This window comes from Manis javanica, chromosome 2 (assembly GCF_040802235.1).
Source record: "Manis javanica isolate MJ-LG chromosome 2, MJ_LKY, whole genome shotgun sequence".
NCBI classification, from domain to species: domain Eukaryota; kingdom Metazoa; phylum Chordata; class Mammalia; order Pholidota; family Manidae; genus Manis; species Manis javanica.
In genome coordinates, this window is record NC_133157.1 from 200,337,161 (window position 1) to 200,353,506 (window position 16,346).

The 16,346-nt window shown below is 41.1% G+C and overlaps 1 protein-coding gene across 1 annotated transcript in view; it reads right to left on the minus strand.

Moving 5' to 3' along the window:
• EXT1 (exostosin glycosyltransferase 1) overlaps positions 1-16,346 on the minus strand; it is a 265,179-nt gene that overhangs the window by 166,368 nt on the left and 82,465 nt on the right. The window lies entirely within an intron of this gene.

Here is a 16,346-nt window from a genome sequence, read left to right on the forward strand (position 1 = left end):
TTTCTGGAAGTTAGGCATTGGCCCTGCTGCGTGTATGGTGGTCATTTTGTATTTGTTTTTCTCATATCGCTGGGAAGGAATAATTCCCAACTTTCAATATGACCGAGTGGGACACATTGATAGATAGGACATTTAGATTCCTATCCCCATCTATGTTCAGGAAGGATTTGCAGTTGTTTACAATAAATGCACAGATACAATAAAGCCAAAATCATTAATATAGATCAAGGTCAACAAACTTTTCCTATAAAGGGCCTGGGCCATTATTCACCAACCCCTTACACAGATTAAAAGGCAAGTGGTTAATGCTATTAACTCAAACAGCAATTGCTTTGGGAAAAAGATCGAGAAAAATTAAAACTTTAACTGACTGAACTGACATACACATTTCCCATCACTCAGAGGCATGGAATAGTGAGAAGTGTAGTCTGGCCTTTGTCTGAAAGCATTAGCTCAGATTAGTTTATTCAGACTACAAGCATACCTCTGAGATACTGTGGGTTTGGTTCCAGACCACCGCAATAATGTGAACATTGCAGGAAAGCAATCAAATGAATTTTGGGGTTTCCCAGGGCATAGAAAAGTTACGTTTATACTGTCCAGTAGTCTGTTAATGTGCAATAGCATTATGTCTAAAAAACAATACACACACCTTAATTCAACAAAGCCTTATTGCTAAAAATGCTAACCATCATCTGACCTTTCTGTAAGTCATAATCACTAATCACAGGTCACCATAACAAATATAAGAAGAAGAAGAATAAATAAAATATTGCGAGAATTTGCAATGGGCCTGGATGAACACAGGCCCATTGCATACCAAAATGTGACACAGAGATAGGAAGTGAGCAAACACTGCTGGAAAAATGGCAACACCAGGTTTGCTTGACACAGGGTTGCCACAAAACCTTCAATTTATAAAGTGAGGTGTGCCTGTATTTTTGCATGTTAACAAGCACTACTTCTGTTCCATTAGTATCTCCAAGCACGTGAAGCCACAGAATTATAAAACCTCTTCTCCTCATCTGTCAAGTATGTAAAAATGAAAAACAGTTTGCTTGGGTGATTACTGGATTAATCCACTGTCCAGACTGGGCTCTTCTTACTGGGAACACAGGAAACAGATCACACCACCCCAGGGTCAGGTGAGAACTTTGACAGGTGACCTGGGGCCAAGCTAACATCCTCACTTCGTAGATGACAAAGCCAGGAGCACATGGTTCTTCTTCAAAGGCATATGCTGGCCCATCTGTGAACAGAGCCATCTCAGCCTGTTTCCATGACATCCTAGCGACCCATGTGATCCCACAGGATCCAAAGTCTCAGCACATGTAGGGGAAGCACTGGGTAGCCCGCAGTTCTGCGCTCTTCCAGGTCAACCCCACAGTGAAGCCTGTGTGCTCCGCAGATGGCTGTCATCTCAAGACCCCAAACTAAAATGCCTAAAAACTCAGCAAAATTGGTTTTCCACTGTCCTCCCAAGGAACTCCACAAAATGTAGGCTCTCATCAGTGAAGCAGTCCCAAATTGCCCCGACTGTCACCTTCTGCCCTGGTTTACCTCACCCAGGCTGTCACAGGCGGTCCCCATACAGTCAAGCTCAAGCCCTTGCAGAAAGCTGCTACAGTGGCACCCAGGTGAGTCTTCACAGACCCTCTTGTGAGAAAGCACGCCCTTATTTTACTGCGTTTGGCCTTCTAGAATGATGATAAGCTCTTCTCTTAAGCTAATGCGACTCCCTCTCCTTTTCTCATTCCCTTGCCCTGAATCCTGTGGTTTAAATACAAAGTTCTGTCTGTCTCTTCTGGGCTCACCTCTGCTCCCCAAGGAGTGAAGTCAGGCTGGCTGTGCAGTCCTTCCCCAGAGCATCCTGAGACTGACCATCTTACACTATTGCAAAACATCTTTGAGAGATGACACTACCATTCACGCAGGTGGGTAAGTTCGGCATTTTTCAGGAGGGAGTTTATTTCTGTTGGGAGAATCATGTGGATCTTGCAAACAAGCAAGCATACATATGAAAGCGCTGGTGCTCCTTAGAGAGATAAAGGAAGCTGAACACAGGTGGAGATGAGAGGCTTCCAGGCCCTTTGTCACCAAAGGTAACTGGTGAGACCCCAAATGAATCCAAGTAAGTCCATTTTCATAAAATTTAAGCAGAAGGATTATAGGCAGAGAAGCCATTTCCCTGGCCCAGTGCCCGCCCCACTACTCCCTGATCAGCGGGCCTGCCCAAGCAAGCTGACCTTTCCTCACGTGGAAAAGGAAGGTAACATCAGACACCCCAGACTCTGAGAAAGGAAAGAACATACATGTTGCCCGGGGCATAGCAGGCCCTTGGTAAATGTTCATTCACTCTCTCCTCATCCTTCCTGAAATTCTAGGATGAGAGGCTGGCACACAGAAAATCAGCTCGATCTTAAAGGAGAATGTGAAAAACCAACCATAACTAATAAACAGCACCATCACTTACAAAGTTGGGTGATCTAGTCTTTCACAGAATTATTTATAAACAATGGCGTGTTTAATTTTAGGGTAGAAAATACCCAGTTTCTGCCCCAAAACATCTCCCACAACCTGCAACAATGAAAACTGATTCAAATAATGCCCAACAGGTCAATACTTGATTTCCATTTCGAAGGGGACAATCTGATTAAAGTGATAGGAAATGCACCACAACTTAACTCCTACACTTCAATCCTATAGAGCCAAGGGTTACAGAAAGTATAGGCTGTCATCAAGATTTGTGCCCCCTCCTGGGCTCCCCTTCTTATCTCAGACATGCACTGTACATCATCTCTGTAGATTCATTAAATGTGCTTTAACAATAGAATCCAAAATATGGTTGTGTTTTAATTTTAGACACTCTTTGGAAGTCCAACTGCCATTCTGACCAATCCCCGCATATACAGAACACATACCCTGACGTGCTAAAAATTTCCGTTGTAAGTCAAGTGGTTAAAAAAAAAAATTCTGTGAGGCAGAAGCACACCTAATCGCCAGGGCTACTTCGATTCAAGGAACCAAAATAAAAGGACTACCATGTCCAGGTGGGGGGGGGAGAGCACTTCTTTTTACTCCTCAGGGCCTTTTAGTCGGGATTCCTATTGTTTTCCTTGCTCCAACCTCTCCTTCCTCATTCAACAGTTCACAAAAAATAGCACTTTTTACACAGAGGAGGAAAAAGGAGAAGAAATATTCTTTCAAAACTTCATAAAAATTTTTTATTTTTCCCAGCCAGAATGGAAACCTCAGAGTTCAGCTTCAGCACACAATGTAAAGTTAAAAGGAGATGTTTACTACATATTTCTTTTGAAAAATTACAGATAGTTTGATTTTTTTTTTTCTGAATAATGCACCTCTGGGTCCTTGTTCATCCAGGCCCATGCAAAGTGTACCTGTATTTCATCATATGATATCAAAATCTCCCGCCCCTCCCTCCCTCAATGCTAACTTATAATTTCAAAGGAAAGGAAATTACAAATAAATTGTGTGTATAAAGATGATAGATCAATCAGCATTAGTAAACATGAACTGGAACATCTCACCCAAGCAAAACCTGGCAGTGAATGTGGGCGGACCTACAGAGGTTTCAAAATGAACAATCTCTGTCCATCTTTAGGAAGGCTAAGCCAAACATAGCAGAGCATCCTGACCATGTCTTAAAGCCTTTCTGCTATGACCAAAGAAGCCAAAATTCTGACAAGACACATGGAATGCCTAGAGCTGCAAGCCTTGGTTCTATCTGCACACCTGTCCGTGTAAATGCAAGTGGCCAGAGGGATCTCTTGGCTTCTGGGCTCAGAGGCAAGGTCTTAGGCATTGTAGCCAGGCACTGTTTAACTTCTTAGTGGTCAATAACATGTCCCAGCAAGCAATGAATATGCCCTGACCCTGAAGCTGCCCTTTAGCACTACATGCATCATTGATCTTACGGGTCTTGGAACACAGCCGATCTGAGTAAAAGCTGAGGAGAGGCCAAGTGCCATTTTCCAATGCCTTCTTACAATTCCTGAGTAGCTGTAACTAGAAATAGAGCACTTGGAAATCATCATATCATGGATGTTGGAGTTAACTTATTATCTTCACAAAAGGGAGGGAGGGAAAGGGAGAAAGCCTGAATGAGGTTCTATATACACAAAGAAGGTGACCTGACCCACACACAGCACAATCTCCCAACCTATACAATTAAACCTGGGAGTTCAGCATATCCTGGAGAAGGTGATCTGGAAGAATGCATTAAGGAGGGAGAAATCATTCCCCATAATCCTATATATTTTCTTCATTTGATAATAAAAATGCATCTCATTCATAAAATACCTCCAATAAAATATACAGTGAGCCTGTTCCTGGGAGCTCCGTGCCGGGGCAGTAACACACCAGACTGCTGAGTATTTTAACCCTTTGGCATCTGTAGGACAACATCTCATATAGTCATTTTCCAAATTCTGTACTGTACACACACCCATCATTTAAAAAAAATAATTGAGCATGCAGCCCTATATGCTGGTTTATTTTTAGGTGATCTATATTTTCTATTCTACCAACAAAAATACATATTATGAAATGTGATTTAATTTTAAAATAAATTTTATTTATTAAAGAGTAAGAAAAAATTTAGTGAAAACTATGTGATGGAACATGCTTCATTATTTTATACTGTTTATGTTTCATAAACCAATTTCCCCGAACACTTGGAGTGAATGAGGGTTACAGATGTTTAAGAATGCTACCAGAGATATTGTACCTAAACAGAAGAAGTGCATTTGGACCTACACTTGAATAACCAGGAATAGGATTGCAAATCCCATCTACCAATTTCACAGAAAAGGTTCTACTGATTCACTAATACACTGCTACCTTCCTAAGATCTATCAGTTGTTCTGGCAAACTTAGAAGAAATAGGATTTTTATATTTTTACCTAATGAATTTTAACACAAAAACCACTGAGATTCTTGTTGGAAGATTTTGGACAAAAGTAAAATAATTTTCCGGTGTAGTTTAAAAGTGAGAAGATAATATTTTTGGCAGGTGAAGGCATACATTGACTTTAGCAACAAAATCTAACCATGGAAATATACCCAAATCAAGTATTTTTAAAATCATTTTTTCTTAGCATGAATTCCATTAAAAAAGAACTCATTTTTTAGAGCACTGTCACCTTTACATTGAAGAGATTTAAATTATAAATTGGTTTGTATGTTTTCTAAAGTTCCAACCAGCTAATAAAAAATGAGATTTTTCTCATTTCAAGGGACAATGAGACCTTTTGCACAATGTTTATAGGAATCTGGGCTTTTTAAGTTGAGTCAAAATAATAGAAGAAATGAAATGGAGAAGAAAAACGTGAGTTCTCTGAAAAGCTAGCTAGATGCCTCCCAAGTTCTATGACTATATCTACAAGCTCAAAAAAAATTTTTTTAATGTTATTTTTTTTTTAAATTTCATTGCCAGCAAATTTTATTTGCCTCATAACCAGCCATACATGTTCTGGTCAAAACATAGATTTACTCCACTTTGATTTCAACTTAAATATTGCTCAGTGTAAAACATACTGACCTACTAGTTACTACTTTTTGAAGAAAAGTCCCATGGAAAAATAAAATTCATTTGAAAGTGACCTTAAGCATAGCCTAATAACATATTTTATTTTTGTATTTAATTTACTTCAAACATGGTGTATTTCATGTTTTGTGTACTTACCTATACTTTTGCTTTTCGCACAAAGAAAAGCAAGAGTATCAGGATATTCTAATATGTTAATAAAATTTTGATTACATTGTGAATTAAACCTTGGCCACAGCACTCTTAAAGCCTTTAAGGAACAGTTGGAAGAGATTTTCTGAAGTTCAAATAGGGTAGGAGTCCTTCAAAGAAAAAACACACAACCTCCAAAATAGCAAAAGCAATAACAATAATAACAACAACAACAATAATAATAATAAATGTTGAGAAAACTCAAAACAATCCTAAGAAGAACAAACTATATATATTTTACTGAACTTTTTTCTGTCTTCCTCAACTAGAATGTAAATTACAAAGATAGAGATTCATGTGCATTTGTGTGCATATGTGCACATGTATATGTGCACAATAGAATGAATTGGCAAATGCAGGCAAGAAAAGAGAGGCTGTGCAGAAATACAAAAAAAAGCAAAAATGTTTCTGGCTGGGGAGGAAGGAGTGCTGACACCCCAAATCCTTCAGCCATTAAAGGGAAACTGAACATAGTGTACATGTCCAACTAAGCTCAGTTTGTTGCTTAATCGTTCCATCACCTTTGCAACCTCTTGCAATCACCATTCTTCATCTTTGTATCTGGGGTTTTGGTTCCACAGTATCCTAGACACCACCATCACTGTGAACTTCCTCCCTGACATCACAAACCCAGGAAATTCCTTTTAATATCATCTCAAGCAAGTCACCCCCTGCTTGGATGCAATTAGTTTATCCACATTCTCCACTAACATGCAATCTGCATTATTTGTTGGTCTTCAGATATGCTGATGACTTTATGCAACAGTATCAGCAATGGAGTAAGGGTAAAGTATTTTGATTTCTAGGATCTGAAACCAGAATTTTTCAGTCATAATACCAAGGGGCTGCTGCCACTTACCAGGCACCTACTTGGACACTGCACCATGCAGAGCATTTACCAAACATCATCTACTCATGCCCACACAGATCCTGAAAGATGATGTTAGTACCCCACTGCTACATGGAGGCAGAGGAGACAAAGCCCTGAAATAAATTGATTTGCATGAGCCGGGAAGTGGCAGAGTCAGAGCTCAAGGTCAAAGCCCATGGTCCTCCCCAAGGTCACCTGTCTTTTGATGGCCAGGGGTTTGTGTAGATGTGACTGTCCTAGCCTCAAACTATCAAGCCCTTAATGTTTTTCATGATAAAAAAGCATCCCAGACTTGTTTGCAGCTGGACAGACTACTGGGGACTAACCCAATACCCTCCCATTAAGGCTCAGGAAAGGGAGCCCCAGAGGGTGCCCGTTTACAGCATCTGTGCCCACCAATGTCTCAGCTCTAAAGCCCAAACTCTGCTGCAACAGAGCAATTCAGAAGAGGCATCTCAAAAGTGATGAAAACAGCAGTAGCTAACACCTATGCACTATTTAGTGTGCGCCAGGCTCTGTCCTAACTATTTTGTATATGTGACTCACGGAACTTCACAACTCTATGGCATATGAATTTTTATTCTCCCAGTTTTACAGAGGAAAAACTGACAAGCGGTCTGGTAAATGCACAATCTAAGTCTACACAAACTGATAAGTGACAGGGCCAGGACTTAAATCTAGCAGGCTGGCTCTGAATCCATCTTCACATTGTCATTTGAGATAATAGGCCTTCTCTACATGTAAGTGAAGACAGCAGGCTGACTGCAACCTCTTCAATAGGCAAAGGACCATCCAAGAAAGATAGCACATCCTGTTTCTTCATACATGGTAGGGACCCTCCACTTTACATATTTAGGGGCTAATACATAGCACTAATTAATATGCTCCAAATATTACTATACAATGGCTCACAACAGGTCTCCATCAACAGCCATCTCTAACTGATGTCTTAAAACAGCATCTCTTTTACTCTATAGGTAAGAACATGGCTAAAACAATGTTAACATGTACGCAATGATGTGTAGCCTTTATAAAGATGCTTAAATCCTTTCAGGTGTATGCAACTAGGTTCTCCAGCTAAGTTTACAGGACTCTGGAAACCAATCTGTTATCCCTCCTAACATCTCTCCTATTTCTTAGCCATGTTCTACAGCTCCCAGACCAGCCAATGCTTTGCAAGGAGTAAGTCTCCTACAAATTGTTGACTGATTGACCCCAGGAACTTTCTACCAGTTTTGAAACATCAACAATGGGAGTCCCTCCACCTTTCCTATTTCTTTTTGGAATCAAACATGTTGGAATCATTAACATTTTAGCTGTAAAGAACCTCAGAACCTATATTAACTCTGTAGTTTGTGAATACAGCTCAAAGGTATGGTGTCTGGACTCAGAAAACCTAGGGGACTAGATGTCAGCTCTGCCCTTTGACATGTCATCTTCCTTTTCCAGAGCTGTGCCAAGTTTTGGTTTGCTCAACTGTAAAATGGACAGAATACTTTACCTATCTCAAATAATGCTGTGAAGGTACATTAAAATCACAACAGGACATCTCTGTGGTTTGTGAGATGATATTAGACTAAAGGCGATGATCTGAGTCAAGTTCCATGTTATCCTAACCCACTGCACTATGCATCTTTGTGGATGTCATTTGACCTCCCTGAATCTCATTTCAACATCTGTGAAAAACAATGCACATCATTTTAAGGATTGTACATCATTCAAGAGCATTGCTGAGGCAAGCCAGACAATACACACCCCAAAGGGGCATCCCCTGTATAGCTTCAGAAGACTGTTGCCACATAGAAATGTAAGCCTACTGCTATTAGGTTTTCCAATTTTTCTACCTAAGCACCGAATCCTGATTTTATGTGAAATGTCCTAATTATTATGATTGGGAATTAACTCAATTTTTTAAAGTATTTGATGGCAGACAGGTTACATAAGAATCACTGCATCCTCTGAGGTAACACTGAGCAGTTATAATGGTCCCAAGCAACCTCAGGGGACCTGAACATCATTGATAACTTGGATTAAAACTACCCCTCACCCATGGAAAATACTCTCTTGCAAAGGAATACACACAAACATTTGCCGACAGTTTCATGAAGACTCATAAATCCTTCAAAGCCCATCCATGCCCAATCCCCCAAGGTTAGGATATTATTTTTTTCCAGGATTTTGAATCATGCCAAAGCAACCTAGAACAGAAAAGTCAGACAAAAGAGCTTCCCAGTCTTATTCTTAAAAATAAGATCTCAAAGGAATAATAAATAATTATAGAGAAGCATTCCTCTTAGAAAAACATTAGCAAGTGAGTCTCATATTTTTAAGATTTACACTTTAAAGTATAACTCATCGTTGAGTCCTCAAATTAAATTGGTAAAATGTATTCTGGTAATTTGAACAAATTGGTTGAACTTAATTTGCCCAGGTTTCTTTTCTAATAGATGCCAAGGGTCCACAGAGATAGCACAAACTGCAGTGGGTTTTGGAAGAGCTGGGGCCTTCACACATCACCTGCTTCGCACGAGACTCAGTTTCCCACCCATGAACAGTGCTAATAACATGTATCATGCAAGGGATGTTGGAATTAAATCATGCATGGTAAAAGCCTGGTCAATAAACATTTGTGATAGTTGTCATATTGCTATTGTTTTAACTACATAGTGAGCCAGCTCATTTATGTTTTTCCCATAATAGTGCTGCAGAGATTTTTATGATTATTATGTTACATTTATTTAGATAGTCACGAATAGATAATACATTCTTACCATTTGCAAAAATATCATACTATAGTGGAAAAAAAATTTCCTTCCCACCTGTGTCTCTCATCTGCCAATCTGACCTCTTCCCACCACAGATAATCACCACCATTCATCTTTTGGATAATATTAAAAAAAAATCTATCTTCCCTCCAACCAACCCCATAGACGATTATAGCATACTGTGCTCTATATAAATACTTGTTTTCACTTATATCATGGAGATTTTTTATGAAGTAATACATGAAGATATTCAATACAATTTTTCTATGGCTGTTATCTTAAAACAGTATTCCATGGTATGACTGAAGCTTTATATATTTAATTAGACATACATTCAATAGGTTATTTCCAATCTCCTGTTATTAAAACCAAAGTATAATGAAAATTATTTTGGTTAAGTTACTTAACTTCTTCCTGCTTCAACTGTCTTATCTAGAAACAAAGACACTATTGGTCATACCTCTCAGAGGGGTTTTAAGAACAAAATGCATTTAAAATATGTAAACATATTAGTTGCTGAAACTGGCTAAGCAGTGAGCAAGTGTCAGCTGTGATTAAAAGTAACTACAGAGGTCATCTCATACCTATGTCAGGATACCTGAAGGATAAATTCCAAGACGTAGAAGTGCCAGGACACTTACATGCAAATAGAGAAGGGGAGTTGAAGGTGGAAACCCCATAAGATTGGGGGAATCAAGATGAAACGAGGTGGCCATCTGCTTCAGCTCGGATGAGAGAGGCCAACTGGGCGCCAGAGACCACAGCACAATAGTGATTTGGACTTCGGGAGTTTGCCGGTCCTTTCTGGCTCAAATGGCTCCTGAACTGCTTTGGGGGAAAATAACTGTGCCTCCCAGATTCTCTACTCTTCTCTGTTGTTCTAATAAACCAGGAAAGCATCCTGGAAATGCCAAATTCTTGACAGCCAACCTACATTTCCCAGATTAGTTCCCAATCCTGGAAGAAACAACAAAAACTTGGTCAAGATCACATGTCTCTACTTTTAGTACTGGAAAATGAGGCCTGAGGGGATGCAGGGCTCCAGTGCATGCAGGGCAGTTCAAGAAAGGGACATGGAGAAAGAGTGGTTCAGAGCATATAATGACCAGATACTGGCTAACATCTGCAGACTCTGGAATGGCAGGGAACGCATGAGCACCAGGTCCACTCCGGCTGCTCCAACAGCGTGTTCAGTGCAAAACAAGTGGGGCAGAGGCTGGTGACAGTATCGAGTTCTAGGGGTGACAGGAGTTGCCCAGAGGAGTAAGAGCTAGCGAAGGCAAACCCAACAGCAGGAGAAGCTATCAGAGAGACGAGAGGTCAGAACAACCTTTGCCTCTCAGTGTCTTTGTCTGCTTATCAAAAGACGGACAATAGGACTGAGGGTTGGCGGGATCCATGCATACTGACTTTCCTACTTGTTGGCTTACCGACCAGCTACCTCTACTGCACCTCTTCCCAAGTCTCAGCAAAATAGCAAGGGGAAAAGAGCACTTCGACCACCAGCTGGGAAGATTTCCAATGGCAGCTGTTTACAAAGAAAACCAACATAAATTTTGCTTGAATGTGTTACACTCATCTCCTGAAATCCATTTCACCTATTTAAAAGGAGAAGCTTTAGAGCGGTTGGCACTGACATTAGCATTCAGGACCCTCAGGAGCAGGATTACAGAGCTCCTCGGTTTGCAGGTCTTCTCCCATTACCTCGGCTGAAGGCGTCAATCCTCCAAAGCAATGGAGGGGTGCCGCTGTTATCCTGGGCTCCATGGAACCTCAGGTAAGTTTTAAGGACTCTCTCAGCTCACATCTCACTTTTTCTCACTCTGTCCCATCTCAGGCTTGGGTTTCTCCTTTTGCTAGAAGCTACTTCCGTGGCAGACTCTCGTGGTGCCAAGGTTTACGGTAACACTCCGATGGGCGAGCAACATTAATGAAAGCTTTCTGTGGGGTAATTCAATTTTGTCCAGTAATAGGATGCTGGGAGGCCAGCCATAAAGTAAGGGAGAGAAGAGGGGTGAGGAAAAGTGACACCCATAAAGATGAACAAAAGAAAATTGATTCTCAGTGGGCAAAGATGTATCTGATCAGCTATGGCTATGTGTCAGCGCCAGCAAAGCAGCCTTCTACCTGGAGAGGTCCCCAGCAGCAACCATAGCTAAATTCCCTTGCACCCCACTTCCATGCCTGGTTTTTCTTCAACATGATACCTGACATTAAAAGTACAGTCCATCTGCTGATTTTTCAATGAACCGTCTCCCTGCCTAGAAGGGAAGCTGCAGAGTGGCAGGAACCATGCTGTCCTATTCTTTCTGCAGCGGCTTTAAGAGCACCTAGAATATAGTAGGTACCCACTAAATGTCTCCTATAAACATTAAGGAATGCATAGCTGGAATTATGCAATAGCTATCTTTTAATTTAAGAACTTGCCCACAAAATGAGATTATAAATTAAAATCCACATCCCACTACCATTCTATGATGTGGAAAAGGAAAAAAAAGTATTGAGGAAATACTGGGCCCGAGTCACCGTGCCTGCATTTTATATATAGTATTTCACTTAATTCTGAGGACTTTCTGGGATCAGTTTTACCAAAGCTATTTCAGATTAGGAAACGTGAGGTTCTGAGAATCTAAGACAACTTACCCAAATTCACATATGTGGAAGGTGATCATTTCTGGTTTGTCTGATTTCAAAATTCCCTGCATCTTTCACCTCCAACTTTGCGCCCCTTTCCTGGTACATAAGGCTTTCGTTAGAGTAAAACTTTCGTTTGAGTTTTCAAGGATCCGGTTTCTGTCCACCATGCCTCCGTGACAGTTTAATATGCACTTAAAGACAACTTTCAAACTGCATCTTTGATCTCACTATTTCAAGGAACCCCTTTGATCACTTAGAAATGGGAGGAATCTGTTTTTAAGAAATGGCTCTAGAATGGAGGGCATTTGCTGCAGTCAGGACTAAAGAACCTCAGAAGCAGCCGGCCCTGGTGTGGAGAGAGGCGATCACACAGGCAGCAGGAGCGTGAGGGAACGGCACGTCCCAAGTCCAGCTTTCAGCCTCCACGCTTTTTCTGTACGTAACAAGGACTGCCAACTCGGCCATGCTTCTTTTCCTTAGAGTGCTCCGATATTATTTATGAATTGAAGGAGAACTCATAGATGTTGGCTTTCAAAAGCTCTTGCCAAAAGCAGGGAACCTTTATTTCAGTGCATGCCAGATGCTGGTTGTAAGTCTAACACAATTCTACATCAGAGTTAAGGAAGGCCTGCTGGAAGCTTCTGATGCACACAGAAGACACAGGACAGTGTTTCCCTGGGCCATGGTCTAATTCTTGAAGAAGACACTGGCTTCCCAGTTTGTCACAGGCATTAAAAGGAGCTTCATGTGTGACCCTGTTCCAGGGAAGCCACAGGGCCTGAAGCTGGAAGGAGTAAGCTGCTGGTGCCTGCACGCCCAGCCCTGGCCCCTCACTAGCACTCTGGGACAGAGCTCCGTCAGGGCTATGGGCCACCGGAGGCCACAGAGCACATGACTACAGGGCCACTTGACATGGCGGTCTGTGGTAGAAGGACTGTGCCCAGCCGCAGCGTGGCAGGCTTTGCACAGGGCACCTAAGGGCAGGGCTGCATGGCGGAGACATCTGGCTGAAATTTCAGCTCTGCATGTCGCCACTGTGACACCTGGGGCTGCAGACATCACTTCTTGGTCAGCTTCCACAGCTCTGAGATGGGGGTGCTAATAATTACTACTTCATACGGCGGCCTGTAAAAGCAATGTATGTAAACTGCCTGACACATAATAGATACGCAATCTAACATTAACCAAAACATAATTATTTTTCTCTCAGAAATTTTACTCTAGGAGGTATTTTTTAACTCACCCTTCTTGCTCTGACTCTAATCACACCCCAAATAAAAACTTTGCCCAATTCTGTTATGAAGGAGTGATAGCCTAACTCCTTCTACTTCTGCTAAGATGGCACCTGACTCTGGCTCTTGCCCTTGCCACTAAAATTAAGCAAATGACAATATCCACATAATGGGTGAAGAAAGTGTAAGCTGTGTCTTTGTATCCACTGATCTGAGACAGACCCTACTCTTACCTGAACTATATGCTTTAGCTGCCCAAGAACCTCTGTTCTTGTCTTGGATAGATAAGCCTTTCACTCTAGCCCCCAGAAGGAGAGGGGAAAACCCCTGATACTAGGACAATGTGTGGCACTTAGTAAGGACGGAATGGACTTGGAGTCAGAAGTCAGGAAGCATGACCCTACAACCTGAAACCCATTAGCCATATACAGAGTGGACAGAGTAAGCAAATTAAAATAGAGGATACCAAGCTAAATGTGAACTTCAAGTAAATACAAAGTCTTTTAGTACAAGTATATCCCACTAATATTTAAAAGTCTAAGTACATCCCACTTAACTTTTAGTATGAGTATATCCCAAATACTTCATGCGCCATATTAAAAATATTCATTATTTACCTGAAATTCAATTTTAACTGAACACCCTGGATTTTATTTGATACTTCTAGCCATGTAAAGATCTTAAATCTACCTGATGTACTAAAAAGACCATGAGGTTTGAAGTTAAATAGAGCTGTGTGTGAATCCCAGTTTAACCACAAACAAAACGTGTAATTGCTAGAAGCTACTTGAATTACAGGATTCCCATTTTGCATATCTGTAAAAAATGATGATAACATCTCACAAGGCCATTTTCTAGGGGAAATGAAATAAAGATAGTGATAATAATTACTAATACTGCCACTGCTTCATTTATTAAGTGATGAACACATGTTAGTTTTCTTTGCTCTTTGAGCCTCAAATATTTCCAATCCGTAAAGTGGGATTAAAGGTATAAGTAATAGAATTCAAATATATTTTCTGGTAAGAATAATACTTTCACCTACTCCCACAGATCTCTGAAGAAATCCCAAGAATTTAGTTTCTTTGGGTTTGCAAAGTACCCCCTCTCCCACTCTAAAAAGGTAATTTTGGGTCTGCTGTTGTGTTAAATGCGTTTGATGGGAAATTGTCTTGAGTTTCCTTCAAGAGCTCACACACTCTCACCCTCATATCCTCTAAACCAAAATCTCTTCCAAATGTGGTCTGAGGGCATAAGCATTAGAACCACCAGCAGTTCCAAAGGACTTGCCTAGGCCCCAACCACAGTCCCACCAAACAAGAGTTTCTGGGGTGGGGCCCAGAAAGTATCCTTCCTAAGAAATTCCAGGAGATTCTTCAGCATACTTATGTTTGAATGTCGGTACCCAAAAACCTCAACCCTGAGCTCAGGAGCTACAGTGGCAGCCTCATCTTTCCCAAAGTTAACACGCTCAAGGAAAACAAATGGACCCTGAACATTCTGAGAGGCAGGGCAATGATAAGTTCTAGAGTGATACAGGAATGGAAGTTTCAAAGCTTTTATATGAGGAACAGATCCGCTCATCTAACACTCTGTTTTGGAGCATTTGTGTCAAATTGACATTCCAATTTCAAGACCGTACATAAAACCCCATTCAATTATTTAGCACTGTACACATTTTATAACTCTTGAAGTTACTGACTCAATTCATTTTCCTTTGAACTACAAGACAGATTAATCTAAAATGAATTAAGACAGGAAACCAGAAGTAATGTTACCATGGCCAGTAAACTGTCTTTAAACTGCCAGATCAGTAAGCCGCTTATGATCAACAGCACTGGGTGCCACATCTGCTCCACAATCTTATGTCCTCAACCCAAGGACTGAGAAACCATGTTTGTCCACAATAATAAAAATTCAGGAGAGAGGTAATGTTCAACCCAAGGTTTTGCTTTTACTGGTAAGCATCACTTCCTCCCTCACAAAGAGATAATGAAGATGACTCAGGTATCAAAATTTCAAATTACATCAAAATGCATAAATGCCTCCTCATTTCTGTAAAGTAACATTTCTAAGAACTTGAAAAATATTTCTAAAATATCCCAGATTATCCCTGACATTGGGTTGCTTAGAGTCTAGCAGTGAGTAAAAACAAAGAAGCAATTATGAGATCTGCTAAGAAGTATTCTGAAAAGGGAGCTCTGGTGTCAAAGGGATATCAGAGCCAGAGGTTGGGAAAAGAAACATCACCGAAGACTTCCCAGGGAAGATGACGTCTCAACCAACGAGGAGGGAAAACTAGACGTTAAGGGCTGATTTGTATCCCCCAGAAAGATATGCTGAAGTCCTAACCCCAGCTTCAGCAGGCGATCTGATTTGGAAATAGGGTTGGTGGAGACATCCTTCATTACAATGAGATCATACTACAAAAGTTTGGGCTCTTAATCCAATATAACCTTTTAAGAAGAGGAACAGAGATCCCGAGATGAGAATACCATGTGAAGACAGACAGACACACATATGAAGGTAGAAAACATTGGAATGAGGCTTCCAAACCAAGTCACACCTGGAACTACCAGAAGCTGGAAGAGGCAAGGACAGAAGTCTAGAGGCTTCAGAGGGGACGGGACCCTGCCAACACCATACTTTTGGTCTTCCAGCCTCCAGATTGCGAGAAGAAAAAATTATGTTGCTTCGAACACCCAGTTTGTGGTACTTTAATACAGCAGTCCTGGGACACTACAAGAGGAGTGAGACAAAGGGGATGAGATCCTGGCATGCGTGAGAAGCAGGTGGAGACCAGGAAGCAAAGGAGAAGACCACCTTGGTTCTAGGGAGCCACAGGAACTCAGTCTAGTGAGGAGAGGGGGAGACAAGCCGTGGCCGGAGGACACTGTCCCTGCTAGAGGGAAGCCCAGCTTCTGCTCTGCGCCATGCCAACCAACAGCTCAACTCTAAGGAGCTAAAGCCAACCTCCAGGCAGGGTGAACAAGGAGCAGGAAAATGTTTCCAGCAAAAATTAACTTACAACTAAAAAATAACCATGATGGAACCATGTTCTCAAAACCACCAATACTTACTGT